The sequence below is a fragment of the Neodiprion pinetum genome, chromosome 7, assembly GCF_021155775.2.
Source record: "Neodiprion pinetum isolate iyNeoPine1 chromosome 7, iyNeoPine1.2, whole genome shotgun sequence".
Taxonomy (NCBI): Eukaryota; Metazoa; Arthropoda; class Insecta; order Hymenoptera; family Diprionidae; genus Neodiprion; species Neodiprion pinetum.
This window is the reverse complement of record NC_060238.1, coordinates 3,948,422-3,961,976: the sequence shown is the minus strand read 5'-3', so window position 1 is coordinate 3,961,976 and position 13,555 is coordinate 3,948,422. Positions and strand designations below refer to the sequence as shown.

Here is a 13,555-nt window from a genome sequence, read left to right as displayed (position 1 = left end):
TCAAGGATCCGACAGGATCAGACTTCGAAGAATGAACGTGAAGGCAGACAATTCGAAGGAACGCGACGAGGCGAACTTGAAAGGTTGCGTCTAAGCTCGAAGGCCGCGATCCCGAAAGTCGAGAAGGTGTGCTTGCAGAAAGTGCTTGCAGAAATGCCATTTGGCGAACGTGGCTTAAAGCTTGAAACCGAAGGACCGGGTGGCAAGGTGCAGCAACGATGCACGCTCTGCAGTTTCTCTATAAATACACCAGGTGCAAAAATAGATTCAGAAAATATACGCACGCGACGTGTTGTGCCAGGGGTGGGAGGGAGGAAATAAGAGGAAATTACAGAGGAAGAGAGAGAGAGAGAGAGAGAGAGGGTCATGTGCCAGGAGCGTTTGAAATTCAACCGTTATTTCAAGCATTTAAGATCTCGGGCTTTGCACACTTTCTGTTTCATTTGCAACGATTAGTATCTCCGACCAAAGAAATCTTTCGACGCGAGAAACGCCAAAGCTATTCGTCCAAATTTAGCGAGCTCGTATTGTAATATTTGCGGTATCATAGATTTTTCTTCAACGGATTCAATGGGTTTTTTTTTCCTGTTCTAATCTGGCAAAAAGTAGCAAAGCTCGTTTTTACCGTATCGTGTAAATATGTTTGAATCGTTGATTTTGAAAGTCAAAGCGATAATAACGTGGAACTTTTTTGATTTCGACTGGAAAAATAATTTTTATCATTTTTTTTTCGGAACATCTTTGCTCGTCGTGCAAAAAAAGGGCGTGAATTGTTAATCCCAACTCGTAGATAATGCTAAATTTTTAACATGAAAAAAGTTGAAGGGGAGCGCGTACCCTGAATTTTTTTTCATGGGAATTTAGCATTGTCTATGGGTTGGGCTTACGAATTTAAAACCTGAGAGGGATTTTCGTGTCCTCAATTTCTTATTTTTTTTTTTTTTTTTCTTTGTTCTCTTACGGAACTTTAGCGAGGGGGAATGACAAGGTAGATATGGTGTAAAATAGGCAGGTAATATTATGAGATGTTTGAAGATGATGGGCGATATTGCAGGAAGATTTTGGTGAATTATTCGACATTCTCTTCTTTTTTTTTCCGTAACATTTCCAGGGATTGTTACGAATATTACAAGAATTTGCACAATGTTTGGCGATGCTTCAAAAATGAAAGATTCATGTAAAAAATTTCGAACGTGGCTTACCCCTTTAGAACTTTAGCGTCAACTATGCGTTGGGGTTACGAATTCACCCCCAAATTCAGATGTTTTTTTTTTCTTCGTAGCAGTGAACTCGTGTTCGATTAATTTGAATACTAGACTCTCAATCTATTTTTGTCACAATACCGATATTACAAGCTATAATTACACCTGTAATAGTTGATCTAGAATAGATTTTCAATATCTTCATCTTTGTCCAATTTTTCACCCCAGATTCCCGTACTTCGATACTTACAACGTGTGAAATATTTTGCGTAACACAGAAAGTTATCGGAAATCTGTATAACTTCGGTACGAGGTGAAATTTTGGTGAAAATTGGAGGGGAATAACCGTCGCGGCAAGATGAGAAACCGCCGGGGTGAAACTTATGGGTTACGTGTCGACAAGTCGAAGGAGATAAATATACCAGAGCATACGCACATTGGGCGGTAATCTTGGAAATCCTCTGACACACGCCCCCGCTTAACCCACGGACACAAAACATCCCCAAATAGGATTACGTAGGGCGTTCAAAAAGTCTCGGAGGCACCGAACCGCCGAGCTGCAGGGAGGAAATTGAAAGAAAACCACCTGCTTTCCGTCGAGCTGACTAATTTCCAAAAGCCGAGAATTTCACACCGTTGCCCCGGTGGAAATAATTTCGACGCAATTTTTGGGAGTTATTCAAGCTTGACGACTTTCTTATTTATAGTTTCAGGAATAATTTAGAATTTTTCATTGAAATTAATGTCAAAATGGCGGCATGACGCACGTAAGTAGCGAACTGCCACGTTTTCAATCTGGTGGCGCAGGTTCCTCGGTCACTTTTTGTCCGATCGACTTAAAATTTTCGCACAATCTTTAAAACTTGCCTATCGATTCAAGATCGTGGCTAGATTTTCAAATTTCAATCCCAAAATTTTTTTCATAAATATTTTTAATAATAAAGCTCTCAAACTGAAATTGCTCCAAGTGTTTTCATTTCCTCTTTTGTTTTTTAAAAATTCCTTGAATTTGATATGATTTTAGACCGTCCAAGCTCATTTTGTGGATTATCGTTTTTTCAGATTATTAACGTATTGATATTCAAAAAAATTTGAAAACTCAGAAAAACAGTGTTTTTTTTTTTTGCCTCAGCTATTTTCATTTGGAATTATTTTTGAAAACAAAAATAGGGCCTTCAGAGTTTTATCATGTTCCTCTCTAATGTATAACCACGAATTATTCGATGAAAATTTCTACGACTATGAATTTTTTTCAGAAATTGAAACACTTCGTATTATTTCGTGAAAATTTTTTACTCCGCGTGGTTTTTCACGAAGAATTATTACTTTTCTTTCAAAATTGCAGTGTCTTGTAAATTTGTTTCTTTTGTTTGTTTTTTTTTTTTTTTTTTTTTGTGACTGACAAGATACAAATTCTCCTTAAAGTTTACAACTTTTTACGACAAACTATGCATATAAATTACAATTTTGTACGAAAAGAGTTTCCTTTTTGTTGAAAAATTTATCGAAATGTTCCAACTTGTTTGAAAATTCGTAGAAGATCGTAAGAACGATTTTCACCAGAGTCGTCTCGTCGTCTTTCCCCCGATGGATTAGCGGCAATATCATCGAACGACAGAGCGTAACGATAAGGGTCGAGACGGACGGAACTAAGACCACAAACTCGCAAATCCGGGGAAGATCTCACTCGACGCTTGTCACCCCGAAGGCTGGGACAGCAAACAACAGCGAACCGGGATGCCGGAGCCCTCCGTCTGACCCTTCAACCCCCGCAATCTATCGTGATGAAACAAGGACCACAAACACAATGAAAATCCCTCCCTCCTCTGCGAAACCTGCTCGTCCCGTCTTAGCTTTGGGAAAGTCCCCTAATATGCGGAGCCTCGTTCCTCATTTCGGGTGGAGCAATATTTTGGCCAATAACACAACGGGGCTTTCTCTCTGTAGCTGGTGTGTTGGTCTCTTACAAGTAAGCGGTAACGTCTCCGACCTCGAACTTTCGAGAAAATCTTTTCATCGCAATTTCTGCGGGAAGACAAATTTTTACAAATTTTTATGCGAGTATAATTTCATCGAGTCTTTCGGGAAAATTATTAACGCATTTAAGGTAGCGGAAACTTTTTAAATTCTTTGAATAATTCGAGTTGGTACTTTTAAGAATCTTAGGATAAAGTTTCAGGACTGTGATATTCTTTTTAAGAACCCCTGAATTTTTGGCTACTCACTGAATCTTGTAAAGTCATTTATGGATTCGTTTAAGGAAACTGGTTGGCTGAAAATCGATACTTTTTATTGATTGATTACTAGATAATTGACCGTTGAGTCGATATGAAATAATTATATTTCATTTGTAAGATGGGAAAATCTTGAAAAAGAAGATGAAGAATGGAAAATAATGGAATTATAATAAAAATAATTTTAGTTCGATTTCACTTTCGATGGCTCATTTGATTCAGAAAATTGTTTGCTGTTCAGTTATTGCAACAGATTTTCGAAATTTTTGTCAATAGTTTCATTATTTTCAATTTTTGTATTTTGAACACATCTTCGTAGCTTAAGAGCATGATAATTTGACAAATACTCAATTTACAATTACCGTATAATAAAATGAATATAACGTAACAATTTTCTGGTCAACCAATTCAAGCCTTACAAAACCTATGAAATCTTATGAAATAGATTTGAATCTGTCTTCTCAAATCGTATGCACTAATTCAACGTGATTAGAATTAATTTTCCATCCACCGAATCGAAAACCTGTAAATTTTTCGAACCCCGAACGATCGTCGAGTGTTGTTTTTTTTTTCCCCCTCGAGTTTGGAAACCCTACGGGTACCTTTAAGACGGTATAAAACGTTAATTTCCTGAAGTATACCTGAGATAATTCAAGCTCTTTCATAATTTAACCCACAACGTCGAGTTGGGAATAATTCTGAGAGTGAGAAAAGTGCTTCAGGTAAATACAAACGCCACTTTACAAATTCCGCGGTTGGCTAATCTTTGCCTAAGTGAGCTTAACTTTTCCGCTTCTACTCATGGCGGGAAGGGAGGTAATATAAACGTTTATCGCACCTAGAAAGCTGAGCTTTCGAGCTTTGCGAGGGCCTCCTCCCGCCGTCTCGTTGGCAAAAATATCTTTGACAATAAAACGATAACGCGAACGAGGAAAGTTCACATTGAGCTTAACTCTGGTCAGTGAACTTGAACTTTTTTCGACGACGCGAGTGATGATCCGGTGAAATTTCGGGCGGAGGTTAAAAACTGGAATGGCAGATTGTCTGAAGGACTGAAATATCGAACTTTCAAAGACGCGAAAATCTTAATCGTCGAATTAACGAACCGTAGAAGGTCCAAGTTTGGAAAATTCAAAATATTGAAAGCCGAAATAATAAAATGGCAAAAAATTTTGGCATTCTACATTCGTCCTTTCTGACCTTTTTTATATTTTCATCCTTCTACATTTTCACCTGTACCAGAAAATTTAAATTTCCGCAAATTGTAACCAACCATCCCTTTTTTTTTTCGTTAGAGCTTTGGAAAATATTTTTTCTCGATACGAAATACGTAAACACAATTCCATTCATTGATCGATGTATATTTTTTTTTTATTTCCCTAAAGTATTACATAATCGGATACTTGTTAGTTCCGAGAATCATACCCTGCAAAAATTACGACCAATTCGAATAATGTAAAACTCAATTAAATGTACGGATCCCTTAAATTTTGACACGCGAAAAAAAAAGATTCAGCATTGCGAAGATTCAAAACTTTCGTTTGTTCTTTTTTTTTTTTTTTTCTAACGTTGCGCTGATCGAATGTAAATTGTCTCGAATTACGAGTCCGCGAAATCCAAAATAAACACGCCGCAGACCGAGTGTTATTTTTTTGGTCAGAAAATGGTAAATTTCTCAACCCTTGAAAATCCAGCTATAGTTTTACGCTGCCGCAGATGCGGCGAGAATTTCACATCACTCCGAGATAAAGTCTGCGGTTCGGGGATTTGAAATAACCGTGAAAACAGAAGGTAATCGGTTTGTACGTGTTTTGGTACGTGGAAATTCGACTGGGGAGCGAAAATAGAATTAGGTTTTAAAATTCCGCTTGCGGGAAACACGCGAGGATTGTGTGACTGAAGGTCTCAAGCAGAGACGGCGACGAGAGAAAATTCCGTTACCCAGGTTCTGGAAAACAGACCGAACTGCAGCAAACGAGTCAAACTATTTTTCTCACAATTTTCCATGCAATATTTTACACGCCATTTGTGATTTGCTAGCGGATGTTTTAATAAAATGAATTCAAACATGCGAATTTAAATGAGTAAAGAAAACAGCAAATTCTCCCAAATTTTTGTCGCGGATTTCGCCTTCTTGTTTTATGGTCGAGATAAAAATACGCTTCTTACCATTTTTGATTTGCGAATTAAATGCGAAAAAAATCAACGAACCCGCTTATAAAAGACAACTTAAATACCTTGATAATTTTATTTAAAATTTAATTAATCACATGTTGAAGAATTGCTCAACCTTACCTCGAATTATTTGTAGACTTTCTCCATGTCGAAGTTCAGCAATACGGGAAAGTCCTGAGAGAACTAAAAATTGTTTATTGATAGAAATTAACGAAAGAATAAGGTTATAGCTGAATATTCTTCTATAGGAAAAAAAAAAAAAATTAAAAATTCACACCTGTTAAAGTAAGCTTACGTTCAGTTACGTGAAAAAAAAAAAAAAAAAAATGCATCAAACTTAAGTTACAAAATCGAAGCAGAGATGTTGTGCGTCAACCAATCGAGCAAATCCATTGTAATCCATAATTCGCTAAATTTAAACAGTGTTCTTCTTAGTTTGCAATTTTCGTATACAGAAATTGTAAAAAAGGTGAGAAAACACCCTGCAGTTTTTTTTTTTTTTTTTTTGTTTCAACTGTTCAACGAAAATTGAGGGAAAAAATGACTTGGCCATTTTTTCGACCTGCTCAACAATACTCAAGTTTATAAAAAATTTATACAGCATATCGTTACCGGCAATAATGGTTGAAAAAAGCTCCCAAACCAAGGGAAAAAGCACGGTTAAGAGCTTTTATTTTCGAACGAAGCTGTTGTAGCGAAAATCTGGTCCAGCGGTGAAACTTTTCTCAAACGAATTGCGGACTTCCGACTTACAGACGATCCAGGATTAACCGTACACGTGTGTATATCCATACACAGGCGAAGGCGATTCATCCGAACATAGAATAACGAATCAGCTTTGGCGTTTGGAGTTCGGCTCTTCCGTAATAAATTAAGCCCCGAGAAAAAAGCCCTGCTTTCATACTCAAATCCCGTTTTTTTTTTTTTTTTTTTCCCATACGGATTTACGCTGCGTCGAGCTTTTAGTCCTGCATCTGCGCCCGTATAACGCATCGTGACGAAACAAACGGTGTTCGTGATCTGAGTAAAAATATGCCCCTTACCTCCATTCCCTGGAAAGCCGGTGACCAGTGGCACTTTGTGGCGATATGAAGATAAGCGAGGAAGAGGAAAGGTAATGTGAGAAGAGAGAAGACAAAACTAGTTAAACAAGTAAATAGATGAAAAAAAAAAAGAAAAGAAAAGAAATAAATAAAATAACTAAATCAGGATAGAATAAAACAAAATAGATCAATAGATTAATATGTCTGGGGATAGAGAGTCGGGTTATCTTGTCAACAAAGAGGAGTGCATAGATAGAGAAAGAGAAAGAGAGAGAGAGAGGTAGCTTCGATTTCTTCGACCGATGCTAGAGGCGAGGCTTGAAATGGTCCGGGATTCCTCTTAAGGCGAAGAGTTAACGACAAATTAGTTTTGGCAAAAAAACAGTAAGAGAAAAGTAGGAGGTGAAACGGAAGAGAAATCCAGACGCTTCCACGTTTCACTCGGTGATAAAAAAACCAACGTAGTATAAAAAAAATTAGAGATATATAGATAGATGGATAGATAGAGGATTTCATTATTATGTTTATTATTATTATTGTAACAAAGGGTGAAATGACTCGTCTTACCCCCTTTTCTAACGATCTAGTAATCATCGTGGATAGAAGCTCATGTAAGAGCTTTCATGTGTGACGAAATGAATAAGGCCAGCATTGTTGTAAAAACAGTCTTGTTACCTGCTTTGAACTGTAAGCACGGATTTATTTTTCTCCAAAAATTTAATTTCGCTGGCTGACAATTCTCTCGATAAGTTCACGAACCCAATTCTTTATTCCGTAACGGATATAGTAATGATAAATAAATAAAAATAGATTCATAAACAATTGATAAGTAAATGAATGGACGATAAATTCCTCCTTTTTTTTCAATAACACAAACAAGACAACAGTCAATAAATAATAAATAAATAAAACACAACCTGGGTATCACTAGAGTCGTGGAAGAGCCTCCAAAGGATAAAAATGGACTTTGGGTTTGAAAACTTGAAGAGACAGAGTATTTTTCAGAGAGAGAGAGAGGACTGAGAATATCTTTTGAAGGAAATCTGAGACCTGGGAATTCGCCTCACCCTGCTTTGTGTACATATAATATGGGGTAACTTAGGGACATAACCGAAGCGACTGGACGAACTCGAAGTCAACGTGTCTCGTAAATTATTCCACGGAGCCTGCAGCCCTCGATCATCAAATCCTGGTGAGATATCATGGATAACATTCGCAATGCGGATCAGGAAATTCTGTCGGAGCATATGTGCTTGCCCTTTTACCATTTAATCTTGAAAAATGCAAAAACATATTTTATGATTACCATCTTTGAGGGAAATGCCGATCAAATTTGGGTAAGGAAAAGCTTCGGAGCTGATTTTACGCAACGTTGTAAAAAATTGTACTCCCTTTTTCTTTTATACAGATAATAATTGCACGTAGAATCTTGGTTTCATTTTTTTTTTTTGTTTTTTTCTTTCACGACACATGGATGAATTAAATTCAAAGTTTTCAGTGATTGAATTAACTCTCTTTCATTACTCATTGTCAGATAAATTTTACCGACGTCGCCGCTATTCACATTTTTCTATATTCTATTGAGTTGGCTGTTATTCCAGACATTCCTTCAGTTTTAGATTTTTCACTCAACCGTTTTTCTTGTAATCGCAGAAATTTATCGTACATACCTGCAGGCTCGGTGGTGAAAAGTATATGGAAAAATCTGTTTATCCGGCTCGTTTTCTTTCTTATTATTGACCAGTGTCATTTTTCTGATGTTTATTTCACCGGATCTTCGCGTGACTGCGAAAAAACGTTTATTCTTCGTAAAGATTTCGCACTTGATCATCTCCAACCCCCTTCTGGGTTACGTCGATGACTTATTACACGCAGGCAAAGAATACACATCGTCTCTTCCTGGAGGACATATATCTCAACTGTTACAGTGCCGTGTGAGAGAAATTTTTATTTTCGGTTACCGCTCAGTCCTTGACTATTTTCATTTTTTACCACAATCGAAAAATATAGTTCCAGGTAGAAAATGAAAATTAGTTTTCTAGCCGTTACCGGAAAGTCTAGTATCCGTTACTATTCTTTCTCATTACGATCATTGTTGCTAGATTTTCTTGCAACCGTTGCGAAAATTTAACGCTCGTGAAAGAATAAATTGACGTTAAAGCCTTGTTTAACTAAAAAAGTAGAGTAAACCTCAGAAACTGATTTTGCGTTGCAATGACCAAAAAAGGATCGACGATAGCGCAAAATGGTTACGCGTACCTCGTTTTTCGTAATTCCAACAATATTCAAACAGTTTTTTTTTCAACGATACCTGTTTTACTGAATTTTTCTAGTTACTGTAACAAATGAATTTTTTCTCATATATATATATATATATATATATATATATATATATATATATATATATATATATATATATATATGGTTGACGGTTCAGGCGAAGCTAGGTTTCCATGTATGTCGCCGTTGCAATTCCCTCGAACGTATGTCGGTCCATATCCTAGATCCTACATACGTGTGCTGCTGCTGCTGCTGCTGCTGTTGCTGCTGTTGCTGTTGCTGCTTCTCTTGCAGAGGCGTAAACCTTAAACGGAGGTCGTTCGCGCCAAGCACCGCTCATAATTTCAAATGGACGCGTGAAAATTTTCATTACATTAGGAAGGCTGCTTGCCGTTTTATAGCTTAGCCAGGACAAACTACCGTGACTCGAACCAAGCTGCGCGAAACACGTTATTATTATTGTTGGTGTTATTGTACGGTAAATATTTAATTGTTACCATCCCACGACGCGTCGAGGGGTGATAATAAAAAGCCCAAAAATGCGCAACAGATTTATCGGTCGTTTGATTTACTTCTATTTTCATCCTGAAATATGTGCAAAATTTGTTTTCACAGCTGTTTCTACTAGTTTTTGCTACACGAAATATAGCATCGAAATGTGTAAAATGTATAAATTGATTTGAAATATTTTTAGCAATGATTTCAGATTGATCAAGAATAATCGTCAGTAAAATTGCAGGTATGATCAGTGATTAGTTTGATATCGTGAATCTGATTTTTGATTTTCAAACACTGTCTCACAGTAACGTCATTATTGTCAAGAATTTATCATCTGGATTGTAAATATTAATGGTTTGCGAATTTTTTGTTGGTTTTTTCTCTTTTGTTTTTTTTTCGCGGTGAAATTTGAGGACGGGTTATTGTAGCAAAAAATTAGCAACACGGAGAGCAAAAAGAGTCGAGCTTACGAATAATCGTAGTTTTTACAGGCTGAAAATTTTTCACAAAATAAACGAGATCAAATGAGAATAAAGTATTGAATCTTAGAACAGAGAGAAAATCTTTATTCTTTACGACGTTAATTAAGCTTTCCAGATCCATTAGCCTTTTAAATTTGACTTGAACAATACTTTTGATCAAGAAATCTGCATATTATATGTATCAGGAATTTGTTCGGCATGTTTGTAATGTATAATATACAAGGTCGTTGTATTTTGTCGGAATTTTGAACTGTGGAAACAGCTTTATCTTCGAAGCAACGGGATTTTCAGATTATACGGCGAGAAAAACCGGGCGAAAATCTTTCTCTCGATATCGTTCAGCTGGCTTTTCTTGCTTATTATTGTAGCTGACGCTTTTCAGTTTTATCACTGCTGTACACTACACAGCAGCAGTAACGCGTTGTGTCAAATAAAAAGTTTGAACAGGGGATCAGAGTCTTAAGGAGTGCCGAAACAAGTTTTGCTTAAAGGACTTACCGATCGAATTCAACGGTAACGAGATTTCAACCGGAACAGATTGCTTCGGAATCCAGTGATCACGCTTTGCCAGTTTCTGCAGATCTCACAGATTCGGTCATCTAACCAAATTTTTAAGCTAACCGCAAAGAAAAAAAGAAAAGAAAAAATCCGCGAATCGAAAACAAGCTTTGGACTTATTTTATTTCGTTGCTCATTCGTTATATTAATTATTTAATTCGTGTCTGAGAAATTGTACTGAAATCAGTTTCAAAGAATGATGAAAAAACAAATTTTGAAAACAAAAGATTCGTTTTTTGAACTGGAAAAATTTCATCAACTTTTCATTTTTCGCATAGATAGTCTGATATTGTTTTTATTTAAAAAACTCGTAATCAATGTCGCTGAAAAAATCGTATAAATAAAATACATCAACTTTATCGTAAGTTTCTTTAATTCTGTAACACATCAATGTGAAACAGAATATTACTAAATAAGATTTGAAAACTTGACCGTTAAAGTCGATTCAATTGAACTTTTTTTATTTCATCTTTATCCCATTGTTTTTTATTGTTTCAGTATTATTTTCACCAACTTGTCAAAGTTCGAACCCTGCTCGAGAGTTTTTATGCGGAGAGATTAAACACTGTACCAGTAATTATTCGACCGATCAATTCTCCCAACTTAAGGCGCCAGCCAGACCTTTCTCCTTTAATCTGTATTTACTACCGATGATCTCAACAGCCTACTGCAGACCCGCCTTTAAGCTGCTGCTAACTGGCGCTTAAAAGCGGGCGCTTACAATAACATAAAGCTACATTATGGCCGAAGACACAAAACCCGAGTGGAGTCACCCTCCTTTTTGAACTTTAATCGGCCCGTTTTCTTCAACCCTCAAATTTAATTCTAACGATTACACAGCAGTTATACGTAGCTTTCTTCTTGCTGCCAATTATATTGAACCGTCTAGCTCAGCTGATGGAGAAGACGAGAGAATAACAAACGCTCGGTTTCTCATTCTCTTACGTTCTTTTTTTTTGTTGAAGAATCGGTCGTTCGGATGCTGAAACGATTTTTATACATCGAAAACTGTACTGAGAAAAATTTCTAGTTGCGGTTACCGCTCAGTCCTTGACTATTTTCATTTTTTACCACAATCGAAAAATACAGTTCTAGGTAGAAAATGAAAATTAGTTTTCTAGCCGTTACCGGAAAGTCTAGTATCCGTTACTATTCTTTCCCATTACGATCACTGTTGCTATATTTTCTAGCAACCGTTGCGAAAATTTAACGCTCGTGCAAGAATAAATTGACGTTAAAGCCTTGTTTAACTAAAAAAGTAGAGTAAACCTCGCAAACTGATTTCGCGTTGCAATTACCAAAAAAGGATCGACGATAGCGCGAAATGGTTACGCGTACCTCACTTTTCGTAATTCCAACAATATTCAAACACTTTTTTTTTCACGATACCTGTATTACTGAATTTTTCTAGTTACTGTAACAAATGAAATTTTTCCCAGTGCTGAAATATTACTTTTTCTGAATTCAGTAGTTTTTTTAAACAACCGAACGTGTAATTAAAAAAACGAATGAATATCAAAGTTATTACAGATTCAAAAAACTTAGGTCGGATTATTCGCCGACAATGATTAATTGAAAACTGATAAAAGGTCGACAAAAAACTCAAAAGATTGACTTGAAGTAATTCGGGTTCAACGATGAACGTACGAGCTGATTTCTATGCTCTGAGCTGCAGCAGCAGCAGCTACTCGGGAAAAATCTATCTACCTATTTGAAACGGTTTAAGTTCAGCTTGGCTCGTGAAGAACAGCTTAGAAGCACCTCTCGAAGGTTAAGTGCCTGGTTTTTTTCGCCACTTTATTTTCCCCGTGGTATAAAGATCCTGAAACCTTTAACCGTGGAGTGGCGAGAGGATAGATTGTCAGAGGGCAAAGAAGATAAAGCAGTTTAGTTCGGTTTGCATGCACTTGATTTTTCTTTAGAAATTTATCGCGAGTTACGGTGTTTATTCATCTGCAAATTATTTAGGTTACCTAGAGTTCTCTGGATTTGACAAACAATCTATTAAAATAACTCCGTAATTTTTGTCTATTCGTTAAAAGAAATGACCGTAATTAATGAAAATTCTAAATTCTATATAAATAGTAATTCTAAATTATTTGTATTGGGCTGAAACAAAAAAAGAAGAAAAAAAAAATTCACAATTCTATTTTAAAGAGAAATTAAAATCCTTCAAAGTTGTTTCTTTCTCTACTATTATTTATTGACAGCATCGAAGAATCTCTGGATTTGTCTACCATACAGTTTATAAAATAAAATTATTCCAAGTTCTTTGACGTCGTTTAAAAAATGATCAGAGTTACTCGGAACAGTTTGCATTTGGTTAAAAATCACTCGATCATTCGAAATTCTCTGTATTTCTCAGATAGATCTTAAAAATCATCGAGAATTCTTTGTAAATCGTTGAAAATTGTTCGGAACGACTCAAAATTATTCGGTTTAATCCAAAAATTCTTGGATTTGTCTAACTAATCGAAATTTAGCCGAATCGGATTTATCAACCGAAACATTATGGTAACATCTGTTTTCAAATTTAAACTTATCCTTTCCGCATTTCTTGCTTGTTGCCTCTCTTCCGATCGTGCAATAATGAAAAAAAAAAAAAAAAAATGTTCAAACAGAAAAATAAATAGACCTGTGAAAAAGAATACTCGTAATTCCCCAGAGATTTCTCACTTTTCCGTAAAATCCGCTTCGTTTCACAGGAGCTTTGATCTCGAACGTTTCATACATACGTGCGCAGAGCTCATCCATCGCTGCACACGTATCATGTTTAAACGTAACCTACCGTGATATTTGACGAATGAAAGAAAATACCGACAAGTGTATGAAGACAAGCAGAGTTTCCTATTTCGCCCATCGACGCGTGAAAAATAAAAGGAAGAAAAAGTTGTGAAAAAAAAAAAAAAAAAAAAGCTTCGTTGCGAAAATCCTTTGACGCGACTTCTATTGAAGGAATATTTCCTGCGCGACGTAACGTCGGATCCCTCGACGAGAGTTCCTTGTGTGAACAGTGGTAATTGATATTGTCACCGTCTTTGTGCTGCAGTTGCTTGCGATTATAGCACAACTTTTGCGTTCCT

General features: G+C 36.3%; 1 long non-coding RNA gene across 3 annotated transcripts in view; it reads left to right on the top strand.

Annotated features, from left to right (window-relative positions):
- Positions 1-13,555, top strand: part of LOC124222679 (uncharacterized) — a 161,009-nt gene that overhangs the window by 142,302 nt on the left and 5,152 nt on the right. The window lies entirely within an intron of this gene.